The 13,859-nt window shown below is 39.9% G+C and overlaps 1 protein-coding gene across 2 annotated transcripts in view; it reads right to left on the bottom strand.

Moving 5' to 3' along the window:
• The window catches only part of TMEM116 (transmembrane protein 116), a 181,466-nt gene that overhangs the window by 63,623 nt on the left and 103,984 nt on the right, over positions 1 to 13,859 (bottom strand). The window lies entirely within an intron of this gene.

Consider the following 13,859-nt stretch of genomic DNA (forward strand, 5'->3'; position numbering starts at 1 on the left):
GGATGATTCACCTGAAGGCGAAGAGAGACTGTTTTGTGAAGGACTTTCCAGTCTTCAGCTACCACGGTGGCGTCCTGGGGCAAGAAATGCCTTTCATCTCACATGACTGTCACTATGAAGGCTACATAGAAGGAGTCCCGGGTTCTTTTGTTTCTCTCAACACCTGTTCAGGCCTCAGGGGAATCCTGATTAAGGAGGGGAAACCTTATGGCATTAAGCCCAAGGACACTTCGAAACGCTCTGAACATGTGTTGTACACGATGGCACACCAAGCTCGAGTCTCCTGTGGGGTCACTTCCAAAGGCAGCCAAGTGGCGCCTGCCAGCCGGCAGCAGGGGAGCAGGAAGCCTCACAGTCCACAGGCACCGTCCTCCTTTTGGTCACACACCAAGTACGTGGAGATGTTTGTCGTGGTCAACAACCAGCGGTTCCAAATGTGGGGCAGTGACGTCAGTGAGACAGTCCAGAGGGTCATGGACATCACCGCTCTGGCCAACAGCTTCACCAGGGGGATAAACACAGAGGTGGTGCTGGCGGGAATGGAGATTTGGACCGAGGGGGACCTCATAGAAGTCCCGGCGGACTTGCAAGTTACACTCGGGAATTTCAACAGCTGGAGACAGGAGAAGCTCTCCCGTCGCGTGAAGCACGATGTTGCCCACATGATCGTCGGACATCGTCCTGAAGGAGACGTGGGACAGGCATTTCTCAGTGGTGCCTGTTCAAGTGGCTTTGCGGCAGCCGTTGAGTCCTTCCATCATGAAGACGTCCTCCTGTTTGCAGCGCTCATGGCCCATGAGCTTGGGCACAACTTGGGTATTCGGCACGACCACTCGGCCTGCGCTTGTAGAGATAAACGCTTGTGCCTCATGCGTGAAAATATCACCAAAGAAGGTGGCTTCAGCAACTGCAGCTCTGATTACTTCTACCAGTTCCTCCGGGAACACAAAGGGGGCTGCCTATTTAACAAGCCTCGGCCCCAACATCGCCTGCGTAGGAATGCAGAGTGTGGAAATGGTGTGTTGGAGGACAATGAGGAGTGTGACTGCGGACCTGACTGTGGTGATCACCGGTGCTGTGACCAAACATGTAGGCTGAAGGAAAATGCAAAGTGTAGTCCTGGACCCTGCTGTAATGAAACATGTGGATTTGCAGAAAAGGGATTCATATGTCGTCCTGCTCTTGGAGAGTGTGACCTTCCTGAATATTGTGATGGTACGACTGCAATATGCCCCCACGACACATACAAGCAAGATGGTACAACTTGTGAAAGAGTTCACTATTGTGTTCAGGGTGTGTGCAGGACCCCAGATATTCAATGTCTACATGTTTTTGGGTACCCTGCAAGGTCTGCCCCAGAAGACTGTTACATTTCCATGAACACCAAAGGAGACCGATTTGGAAACTGTGGCTTTCCCACATCACCTAGGTCAGAATACATTAAATGTGAGGATGAAAACATATATTGTGGGAAAATCATATGTACAAATATTAAACATGTACCAGAAATCAAACCTAATCAAACAATGATTCAGGTCCCTCATAAAGATGATTTCTGCTGGAGCATGGATGTCTATGACATTACTGATATCCCTGATAATGGATATGTGCACATTGGCACTCTTTGTGCCCCAGAGAAAATCTGTATGAATCGCTCCTGCACTGATCATGCTGTGCTCAACTACGACTGTGAACCGAAAGAAATGTGTAATGGGAGAGGAGTTTGCAACAATTTAAAGCACTGCCATTGTGAGGCTGGCTATGCACCCCCCAACTGCAAAACTGCAGGAAATGGGGGTAGTGTGGACAGTGGCTCTCCTAGTGCACCACACCCAGGTGAAACTCAAAACACTACCACTGTTCACAAAGATAAAGAAAATTTCTCAGACTATTTGCTCATATTACTCCTGATACTTTTGGGCACAGTATTGATAACTGTTTGTGTCATCATCCTTTGTAAATGTACAAAAGAAGCTCATCCAGAACCCACAGAAAAGGGTCCAGAAAAGGCTGTGGTAAAGCCCCAAGAGCCTGAAATACCTGCAGCAGAAGAGGCAGCTGAAGAACCTCCATCAGAAGAGAAAGAGAAAGAGAAAGAGAAAGAGAAAGAGAAAGAGGAAGAGAAAGAGAAAGAGGAAGAGGAGGAAGAGGAAGAGGAGGAAGAGGAAGAGGAAGAGGAAGAGGAAGAGGAAGAGGAGGAATCAGAGCCATAAGAGGGAGGAAGAAGTCAAATATATTAAACATCTCAAGCACTGAGTGGGAATGAAAGGCTCAGGGATGTATAGGTGAAGTGGGAATTGATAGCTCCAGTGGCTCTAACTAGAATTATTCAGTCCGTAAAAATATACTAATGTAGGAGCAGGGATTCATCTGCTTTTATTATTAATTTTAGTAACTGAGGTTTTATTTATTTAATATAGTAAATGTTTTACTACTTCTTACTTTTCCACGTTTCATTTGAACTCTTCATATGCATCTATAGACATCGTTGTCTGCCTTGGGCCATTTTTTTCCATTCACCAGGAACTTTTTAGGACACGTCATCTTTCATGTAAGCTGTTTGACATACATTACCACATGTACCTGCATTTATTATTTTCACTTGTTTTTTCATTGCAATACCACTACATATTACAAGGACGGTTTTTAATGTGAGCAATTTGCCCTATAAATGTGCATTCAGAAAACGAGGAGTGTTTAAATCCAAAAATAAATAAAACTTTATTCAGATTATACATCTCTTCAGATTCCACTTGGCATAGTTATTGAGTCTACTTTGTTCTGGGACTCTGTGGGATGTACTATACCTGGTAAACCAGAAGACCCTGATTGTCAAGAGGCAAGTGTTGAAGTCATGTACCTTATCAAATCTGGCAGATGTTTAATATGACATACGTATATACAATTTATTACTTCCTGGTATTTCCAAGACCTTCCTATAGCCATCCTCACTCTTTATCAAAAAGGTTTCATTTCTTTTTCTTTTAGAGAAGCTTTCATAGCATTTCCTCTGTACTAATCTTCATGGGATGAATTTCAGATCTCCAAATATCTCATGTCTGATGAACATCATGTAGACTTCGCAAACTCTATTTATACTAATTTTATAATAGTATAGAGGCCCCTACCACAGTGCTAAGTATATGTACAAAACTAAAATTTTGTCTATTTTTAAAATTTATTGAAACTAATAACTTGTTGACTGACATCTGAAGCAATCTCTCCAATTACAGGTAATGGAGCTTAGAGGTGGTAGATATTACTTGGTGAAGACAGCACAAAGCAAGTGTAATATTAATGCTATTCATTCTGTGCTAGGAACTGTATTAAATACTTTGCATTCATTGTCTCAACTTAATCCTCCCAACTTCCCTATGAAACCTCCATCTTGTTCATGAGGAAGCAAAGAAAATTTGCTCTAGATCTGGTTAAGTAGTAGAACCTGTATCTTTCCTCAGGTATGACTCAGTCTCCATTTTCCATTTCTTCATGAGCTTTTTCCTGTGGTAAAAAGTGATGGGGAAGACACTCAATAGGTATATGCCCCTAATTGACCTCTACTATGAATTCCAAAATTGTGTAATCATTATTGATGAAAATGTCTTTTCTCCTATTACATCCTGACATCATGGAATGGTCATCTTATTTAGTGTTGATTGTAGATGCTTAATAAATGTTTACCCAGTGAATAATTAAGTGGTGCTAACCATAAAATATAGGGCCAGATTCATTCCCTGGGCAGAAGGTCTCTTGCTACTCCTTAACACAAGTGAAATCTAGATGCAATATCGATTGCTAAACATTTATAAATTGTCAAGTAATCAAAAGTTTATAAAATCTCAAATTCCAGCAAATGAAGTTTGAACCAGATTATGATAGTCTATGGTAGGGCAGGTGGCCAGTTTTAATGTGAGCAGGAGAAAGCAGATGTAACTTGGGCTATGAAATCTCCGTGTTCCAAGGGTCCGAGTTTCTCGTAAAGCTCAGGTGACAATTCCGCATTGTGTGTACTCTAGAAAGCACACCTTTTCACCTGACTCCCCTCCCCATCTGAGGGATTCTGACGAATACTTGTAGCACTATCCAATAATCTGTGTCAGTAGTCAACAGACAGCTGCTTTCTTAAAACTTCTGATGGTGACCCGCTTCTATATTTTGCCCATCTTTCCCGGGCAACTACTGTCCTTTCTGTGCTGCCTTAGGCGAGCGGAGACCCAGGCCCTTCCCTTAGTTCCTCAAAGCACAGCCCCATCCAGGTTCTACATTTTTATCTACATTTGTGGTTGAAGGGAACAAAGAGAAATTATAATATGGAAAAGAAAAACATTTGGATGCTGCAGATATGTATTAATGTTTCTAAGAGTCCAGGGGTCATGCCCAACTGGTGACCTGGATAGGCCATCTCTCTCCTTTTTGACCTGACCTAACATCCTTTATGGTTCCTGTAGGAGTGCTCGTGATAATATCCTCATTACTTGGAATCAGATGCCACCACATTCTCTGGGGCCCAGTGAGAAGGGGAAAAATTTTAAAAAAAAAAAAATTTTTTTTCCAACGTTTATTTATTTTCGGGACAGAGAGAGACAGAGCATGAACGGGGGAGGGGCAGAGAGAGAGGGAGACACAGAATCGGAAACAGGCTCCAGGCTCTGAGCCATCAGCCCAGAGCCTGACGCGGGGCTCGAACTCACGGACCGCGAGATCGTGACCTGGCTGAAGTCGGACGCTCAACCGACTGCGCCACCCAGGCGCCCCCCAAATTTTTTTTTTAATGACAACTGAAAACCTAGATCACGTCATCATAACCTCACATGAACACACAACAGAGACAAAGCATGAAATTAGTTTGACAAAAATTTAGCTTTTTTATATGTTCAAACTTCATTTCTTAAGCTTTTTATTTTTATTGATATATAATTGACATAACATTAGTTTCAGGTGTACAACACAGTAATTTGTATTTGGATGTATTTCGAAATGATTATCACAATAATCTAACATACATCACCACACATAATTTTTTTTCTTATGAGAACCTGTAAGTTCTACAGTATTAATTAGTCATCATACTGTATATTATATCCCCAGGACTTATTTATTCTATGATTGAAAAGTCTGTATCTCTTGACTGCCTTCACCCATTTCACCAATCCCTTCATCCCCTGCCTCTGGAAACTTTTCATTTGTTCTTTGTATCTATGAGGTATTTCTGGTTTTTGTTTGTTTTTAGATTCCACATGTATTTGAGAATATATGATATTGGTCTTTCTCTATGGACTTATTTCAAATTCTGTCAAGGTCCATCCATGTTGTTACACATGGCAAATTTCCTTTTTTTCTTGTTGAATGAATATATATATATATATATATATATATACACACACACACACACACACCTATATATAAAATACTCCTTTATATATAGTAGATAAACATACATATATATTTTCACATTTTCTTTATCCATTCATCCACTGATAACACTTAGGTAGCTTCCATGTCTTGGCTATTGTCAATAATGCTGCAGTGAACATGAAGGTACAGGTATCTTTTCAAGTTAGTGTTTTGTTTCCTTTGGATAGCCAATAGTGGAATTACTAAATCATATAGTAGTTCTATTTTTAACTTTTTTTGAGAAAACGCCAGTGTTTTCCATAGTGGATGCACCAATTTACATTCCCACCAATAGCGCACAAGGGGTCCCTTTTGTCCACATCCTCACCAACACTTGTTAGTTCATGCATTTTTGATAATAACCATTCTAACAGGTGTAGGGTGATATCTCAGTGTAGCTTTGATTTTCATTTCCCTGATGATGAGTGATACTGAGCTCCTTTTCATGAACCTGTTGGCCATCTGTATGACCTTTAAAAAAATTTTAACGTTTATTCATTTTTGAAAGAGGGAGAAAGAACATGAGTGGGAGAGTGGCAGAGAAAAGGAGACAGACACAGAATCCAAAGCAGGCCCCAGGCTCCAAGCTGTCAGCACAGAGCTGGAAGCAGGGCTCTAAATCAAGAGCCAGGAGACCATGACCTGAGCCAAAGCCGGACGCTTAACCGACTGACCCACCCAGGTGCTCCTATGTTTTTATATATATTAACATATATATACAAATACATATACAAATATACATACATATATAGAGAGAGCGTGTGTGCACGTGCACCTGCATGCACACGAGCAGGGGAGGGGCAGAGAGAATGGGAGAGAGAATTCAAAGCAGGCACCACACAGTCAGCACAGAGCCCCAATTCCACAAACATGGAGATCATGACCTGAGCAAAATCAAGAGTCAGATGCTTAACCAACTAAGTCACCCAGATGTCCCCTGGTAGGTCTTCTTTGGAAAAATGTCTATTCAGATCCTCTTCCCATTTTTTGATTGGGTTGTTTTACTGCTTTTTAGTCGTATGAGTTCTTTACATGTTTTGGATATTAACTCCTTATTAAATACATGATTTGCAAGTATTTTCTCCCATTCAGTAGTTGATGATTTCATTCTGTTGATTATTTCCTTTGCTATGGAAACTTTTAGTTTGATGTAGTTTCAGTTGCTTATTTTTGCTTTTGTTGCCTTTGCTTTTGGTGTCAGATCCAAAAAAGCACTACCAAGACCAATGTCAAGAAGCTTATTGCCTATGTTTTCTTCTAGGAGTTGTATGGTTTCAGGTCTTATGTTCAAATCTTTAATCAATTTTGAGTTAATTTTTGTGTATGGGTATGATAGTGGTCCAGCTTCATTCTTTTGCATGTGGCTGTACAGTTGTCCCAACATCATTTAAGAGACTGTCCTTTCCCCATTGCCTATTTGTGGCTTTACTGTCCTAAATTAATTGCCTATATGTGTGAGTTTATTTCTGGGCTTTCTATTCTGTTCCATTGACCTATGTGTCTGTTTTTATGCCCATGCCATACTGTTTTGATTACTAAGCTTTTGTAATATAGTTTGAAATCAGAAAGTGTGATGCTTCCAACTTTGTTCTTCTTTCTTAATATTGTTTTGGTTACTTTTGTGGTTCCACACAAATTTTAGGGTATTTATTCTATTTCTACATAAAAATACTGTGAAATTTTTGTAGGAACTGAACTGAATCTGCAGATTGCTTTGGATAGTATGGGCATTTTAACAATATTAATTCTTGGGGTGCTTGGGTGGCTCAGTCAGTTAAGCATCCAACTTCTGCTCAGGTCATGATCTCGTGGCTCATGGGTTTGAGCCCTGTGTCAGGCTCTGTGCTGACAGCTCGGAGCCTGGAGCCTGCTTCAGATTCTGTGTCTCCCTCTCTCTCTGCCTGTTCTGTTTCTCTCAAAAATAAACATTAAAAAAATAAACAATATGAATCTTCCAACCCATAAGCATGAAGTATCTTTCCATTTCTTTGTGTCTTCCTCAATGTCTTCCATCAGCGTCTTACAGTTTTCAATTACAGGTCTTTCACCTCCTTGGTTAAATTTATTCCTAGGTATTTTATTCTTTTTGAGGAAATTGTAAATGGGGCTCTTAATTTTTCTGATAGTTCATTATTAGTGTATAGAAACACAACTGATTTTGTATATTGATTTTGCATCCTGCAACTTGACTGAATTCACTTACTAGTTCTAAATTTTCTGTTGGAGTCTTTATTACTTATTATTAATAATGTTTAAACTTTACAGCCAACATGGGACTTGAACTCACAACCCTGAGATCAAGAGTCTCATGCTCTACTGACTGAGCCAGGCAGGCACCCTAGTGGAGTCTTTATATGTCACCTGCAAGTAGTGAGGCTTTACTTCTTCCTCTCTGGATGCCTTTTATTTTTCTTGCCCAATTTCTCTGGCTAGGATTTCCAATACTATGTTGAATAAAAGTGGTTAGAGTCAGTATCCTTGTCTTGTTCCTGATCTTAGAGGAAAAGCGTTCAGATTTTTATCACTGTGTATGATGTTATTAGCTGTGGGCTGAAACTACATTCCTGAGTAGAATTTTGTCATTTAGGGTGGGGTATTGATCAAAAGTCTCACTAAAATGTTTTCATAAAGTGAAATTTAAAAAAAGCAATCTTCCTCCACCAATGAAAATGCTTAACAACTTTAAAATAAGTTTTCACCCTGCTTCTAGACATACAGCTATCAAAATTTTTAAACTTAAAAAAAATTTTTAATGTTTACTTATTTTTGAGAGAGAGACAGAGTGTGAGTGGGGGAGGGGAAGAGAGAGAGAGGGAGGCACAGAATCTGAGACAGGCTCCAGGCTCTGAGCTGCCCGCACAGAGCCTGACACAGGGCTCAAACTCAGGAACGGCAAGATCATGACCTAGGCCAAAGTTGGATGCTTAACCGACTGAGCCATCCAGGCACCCCTGAGCTTCTTTATCAATCCCTTCATTATATATGTCTTATGGCTCTAGGTGATTACTCTGTAATGGGAAAATGAATCTTCCATTACCTTTCCCCATAAATATGCACAATCTACCACCTTATGTCCTGTTATGAAAAAATCATTCTATTCCAGAGACTGCTGGGGAGAGAAGCTAAACAGTTTGACCTTGATCTTACCTCTGAAATAGATCCTGTATCTTTGAAACCTATGACATAACTGTAATTATAGACATTTCAAATTATCAGTTTTTGTTTAATCAGAGGGGGATGCAAAATTTGCCTTTGTAGGAGAACCTTTTAGTGAGGTTTTATTTTAAAGGTCAAACTCAAGGCCTGTTCTTCATTAGAGTGGTTGAGATAAGACTGATTATACAGCTTGACTAAACTTATAAATGAGTGGTCTTCAATGCAGGCAAAGTTACATTCTTATAGAATTCATTGTAATGTTGATCATTGAGAAGGAAGGATTTTGTGAGAGAAAAGTTGGAAGTTGGGGACTTGGGCTTTGTATAAAAGGGTGCAGGTAAAAGACTGAGGCATGAGAATGTCTGAAGGTACCCCCAACCCCCACCCCGGAGGGGTAGCCTCTGTGAAGTCTTGAAGCATTGATGTCAAGCATCCATTATCCCCTGATTTCTGAACTGTAATCCCTGCTATTTTCAGAAAGCTTAGACCAAATACTTTTACAAAATGAAACCATATCCTATACGCTCCTTTTATTTTGGACTCCCTCCCTTTAATAAGATGCTCTCTTAATTTATTTCACTTACCATATTCTCTTTTCACCCCCTTGACTGACTGCAGTTCTCCCCACTTTATTCTTAGAAATCACTGCTAACCTGGTGTACAACTTTCCACATTCTTTTCCATAGTCATATAATTAGATATAAATGTTTTAGGGGTAATCTTTTTAAAATGACCTCATGTTATCTACATTCCTTTGAATCTTGCTTTTATCTGCATAGTGGCAGGGTCACCAAGTCATTCTGTGCATTTCTAAACCACTCTTTGTCATGATTGCACAGTATTCCATGGTATGTTGCTAATGATATTCTATAGTTAACACAATCGTTTAAAACATTTTTTTTACATTTATTTATTTTTGAGACAGAGAGAGACAGAGCATGAGCAGGGGAGAGGCAGAGAGAGAGGGAGACATAGAATCAGAAGCAGGCTCCAGGCTCCGAGCTGTCAGTACAGAGCCCAACACGGGGCTCGAGCCCACAAACTGTGAAATCATGACCTGAGCCAAAGTTGGACACTTAACTGACTGAGCCACCCAGGTACCCCTCAACCATTTTTAATAGACAGACATGAATTTTGTACCCAGGGTTGTTGTTTTTAGCCATTATAAGTAACACTGCCAACAAAATCCATCCAGGATTTTCTTCTGGGTCCTATTCTTTACCTGTGCTGTCTTCCCATTATTCCTTTCTCTTTTCCACCACTCTTATTGGCAGAATTCTTCTCTCAGTAACAACTGACAGGCTAGTTCTGGAAACTTAGACCAAGTGAGAAGCACCTCCCAGTATCCTGCTTCAGGCAAGCCTGTTGCTTGCTTGAGTTAATTCAAACTTTGGCTGCTTGGATCCCACTTGGTTCAGAGAAACAGCAACTCCACAGCTAGAATTCATTGTTAGCAGTGGATGAGGCAGAGGAGATTTATGGGAACCTGTCCCTCTCCTATATGGCCTTGCAGAGGTAGCCTCAGAAGACATCTCTCAATGAAAAAAAAAAATCAATGTTTTTTCCCAGATATGACATTACAGGTTTAGGAATAGTCTGTTGGGGCTTTGGATCTTCTGCCCCAAGCCTACTGCCCCTTGAATTCACTAAAATGAATCTAAACTTCATATACAGAGATAGCACTTCCCATACCACTGTCCAACTCTAGGTCTAATTAGAGAGGTTGGCCAAAGCACTTGGCACTTTGAAGTCATAGAAATGTGGGTTTGAATCTCTACTCATCTTTCTTAGCTTTGAGTTTGGATAACGTTTTTACCCTATGAACGTCAGGTTTTTTTCAACCATAAATTGAATACATCATACATACCTTGCAGGGTTACCATGAGGATTGCTAGTATGTAAAACTTTTAGACTACTGTTCAGAACAAAATATGCAATAGATATTTGTTCAGGTTACCATTGTTTTCCTTTGTTACATCTCATATTAGCAAATTAGGCCATTGTACGGTAAATCCTTCTCATCCCACATCCCCTCAATGTCTATAAGTTATAAACCCCAGAAATTCCTATTCAGGATATACCTCTGAAATGAGGACCCAGCTTATGCTTTACAAAGATTCACCTAAATTTAACTAGTTTAAAGTGTCTTCTTCTGTGTAATACTTATTTTCTTAAATAAATATATCATGAAAAAAAACTTGTCAGGAAGAAGAGGGAACTGGTAGAGTGGGCAGGATAAGAATCTTCAAAGAGGAAAGTGAGGAACTGTGTTAGCATCAGGCAATGTGGTTCTGCCTAGAGCTTGGTGGTAAATAAAATGTGCTATCACCATACAATGTACCATTACTTAGTAATAAAAAGGAAAGTCATAGTGATACATACTATATAGTACAGGAGACCTTGAAAAACACTGTGCTAAATGAAAAAAGCCAGTCACAGAAGGTCACATATTACATGATTTCATCTATATTTACCTCTAGAATAGGCAAATCCATAAAGAAAGGAAGAAGCTGATGGAAGAGAATGAGGAGTGACTGCTACTGAGCACAGGTTTCTTTCTAGAGTGATAAAAATGTTCTAAAATGAGATTATGATGATGGCTGCACAATCTGTAAATAAGCTTTAAATGGGTGAATTTTATAGTATATTAATTATACATCAGTAAAGCTATTTAAAAATTTTTTAAATGTTTGAGAGCGAGAGAGACAGACAGAGCATGAGCAGGGAAGGGGCAGAGAGAGAGGGAGACAAAGAATCTGAAGCAAGCAAGCTCCAAGCTCTGAGCTGTCAGCACAGAGCCCAAAGTGGAGCTCGAACCCATGAACCACGAGATCATGACCTGAGCCGAAGTTGGACGCTTAAATTACTGAGCCACCCACGTGCCCCTAAAGCTATTTTTTAAAGTTTAAAACATTAAATATAGGGCTAAATCCCTGTTCATCACTACTTCTGATCTTCCCAGTCCTCCCTATTGGGAACAATTATTATCAGTATGGTCTATTTTTAGGTAGAAAACATAAGGTTTTATGTACATAAATGTATGTGTAATAGTATTATGCTTTAAAAATTCATTTTGGGGGTGCCTGGGTAGCTCAGTCAGTTGAGTGTCTGACTCTTGATTTCGGCTTTGGTCTTGATCCCAGGGTTGTGGGATCGAGCCTCTCATTGGGCTCTCCACTGAGCGTGCAGCCTGCTCGAGGTTCTCTCTCTCTTTGTCTCTCTCTCTCTCCCACCCTCCCTCCGTCCTCTTCCCTGCTTGCGCTCTATAAGAAACAAACAAACAAACAAACAACTCGTTTTGTTTTGGAGATGGGTCCATGAGCTCTTCAAAGGAAATGCTTTGGTGGGATCTTGGGCATTTTAATGCTTACTATATTTGATGTGATTCAAATAAAGCAGCATCAAGGTATTTGAAGAAAGACACTATCATTTCTGCAAAGGATTTCACGTCTGGCTAATTCACTGGGCCTCTATAATGGGTCAAATATTCTTGATTACATAGTAAGAATTTTGCTATACTCTCCTGCAATTTAAAAAAAAAACTTTTTGTAAAAAAACATGCATGGGAAAGGGGAAACCCTAGGAAAGTTCTCAGTTAAGGCAAACTGAAGAAGTAATGATATTTTGTATTTGCATTGATTGTGCTTTTTACTTTGCAAAGCATTTCTAGAAATGCTGTTGAATAATCAACAAAACTCAGATACTGTTATTTCCACACTACAAAAAAGAAGCTGATGCTCAGATTAAATGACAAAAACAACAATTTGCAAATAACCAAACCGGGACTTGAATTCAAGTTTTCTAGGTTTAAAAAAAAAAGACAACTTTTTGAGCAAGGCTCCATATCACAGTCCATGGAAAAAATTATTTACCATACGATGTAACATTCTATTTTTTAATGATTAGGAAACAAATTTACATATGACAAAAGAAGGGAGATTTGCACAAAGTGGCAGCAGCACTTCAGTTTTTCACAGTCTCCTCAAATTACCACATAAAAAATGCCAAAGCACTAGGATGGTAAAATCAAAACCTACAAACAACAGCAACAAAAGGTGATAAGGCATCGACAAACCCCCAAGTATGGGTAGATGAGGACAAACTATTGACAGCTGTTAAGACCCAAGTGGTATTAGTATCTGTCAGAGAGAAAGCAGAGAAGAGTAATGAGATGTCTACTGGGCCCCACAAAAGGAAATACCCTAACTACCAAACAGATATTCTGGGAAGCAGAGTGAGCCAATTTGCAGAAAAAGCACCTGAAACTGGAAAGGGTTTCTGACACCTCAATTTTGGGGAGAATGCAAGAGGTCAACTGTAAGGTGGGGACATACCAGAGAAGTCTAAGGACTACGAGTTTTTAAAATTAAACTTCCAGGACAAAGTCTCACACTGGGGAGAATCTACTGGAAGTAATTCAAACGGACTAGGACAAAAAGGCAAAGAAAATAGATTGTAAGTGGAAATACCTTCCCTATTTCAATGATTAAAATGCTATTTGCAATTAAAAATAGACCTACCCTATGACCCAGCAATAGCACTGCTAGGAATTTACCCAAGGGATACAGGAGTGCTGATGCATAGGGACACCTGTACCCCAATGTTTATAGCAGCACTTTCAACAGTAGCCAGATTATGGAAAGAGCCTAAATGTCCATCAACTGACGAATGGATAAAGATATTGTGGTTTATATACACAATGGAATACTACGTGGCAATGAGAAAGAATGAAATATGGCCTTTTGTAGCAACGTGGATGGAACTGGAGAGTGTTACACTAAGTGAAATAAGTCATACAGAGAACGACAGATACCATATGTTTTCACTCTTAGGTGGATCCTGAGAAACTTAACAGAAGACCATGGGGGAGCAGAGGGAAAAAAAAAAAAGAGGTTAGAGAGGGAGAGAGCCAAAGCATAAGAGACCCTTAAAAACTGAGAACAAACTGAGGGTAGATGGGGGGTGGGAGGGAGGGGAAGGTGGGTGATGGGTATTGAGGAGGGCACCTTTTGGGATAAGCACTGGGTGTTTTATGGAAACCAATTTGACAATAAATTTGATATTTAAAAAAAGCTATTTGCTATTAGATTTTGGTAAACAGTCTTTACTATGTTTATGTAGTATCTTTGTATTCCATGAAGTTGTTTAAAACTAATTTTATTTATTTATTTGGAGAGAGAGGGAAAGAGAGAGAGTGAAAGGCAGAGAGGGAGGAGCAAGAGAGAATCCTAAGCAGGCTCCAAGCTTAGCGCTGGAGCCCAATGCGGGGCTCACGGTCTGTGAGATCATGACCTGAACTGAGATCAAGA

Source organism: Prionailurus bengalensis, chromosome D3 (assembly GCF_016509475.1).
Source record: "Prionailurus bengalensis isolate Pbe53 chromosome D3, Fcat_Pben_1.1_paternal_pri, whole genome shotgun sequence".
NCBI classification, from domain to species: domain Eukaryota; kingdom Metazoa; phylum Chordata; class Mammalia; order Carnivora; family Felidae; genus Prionailurus; species Prionailurus bengalensis.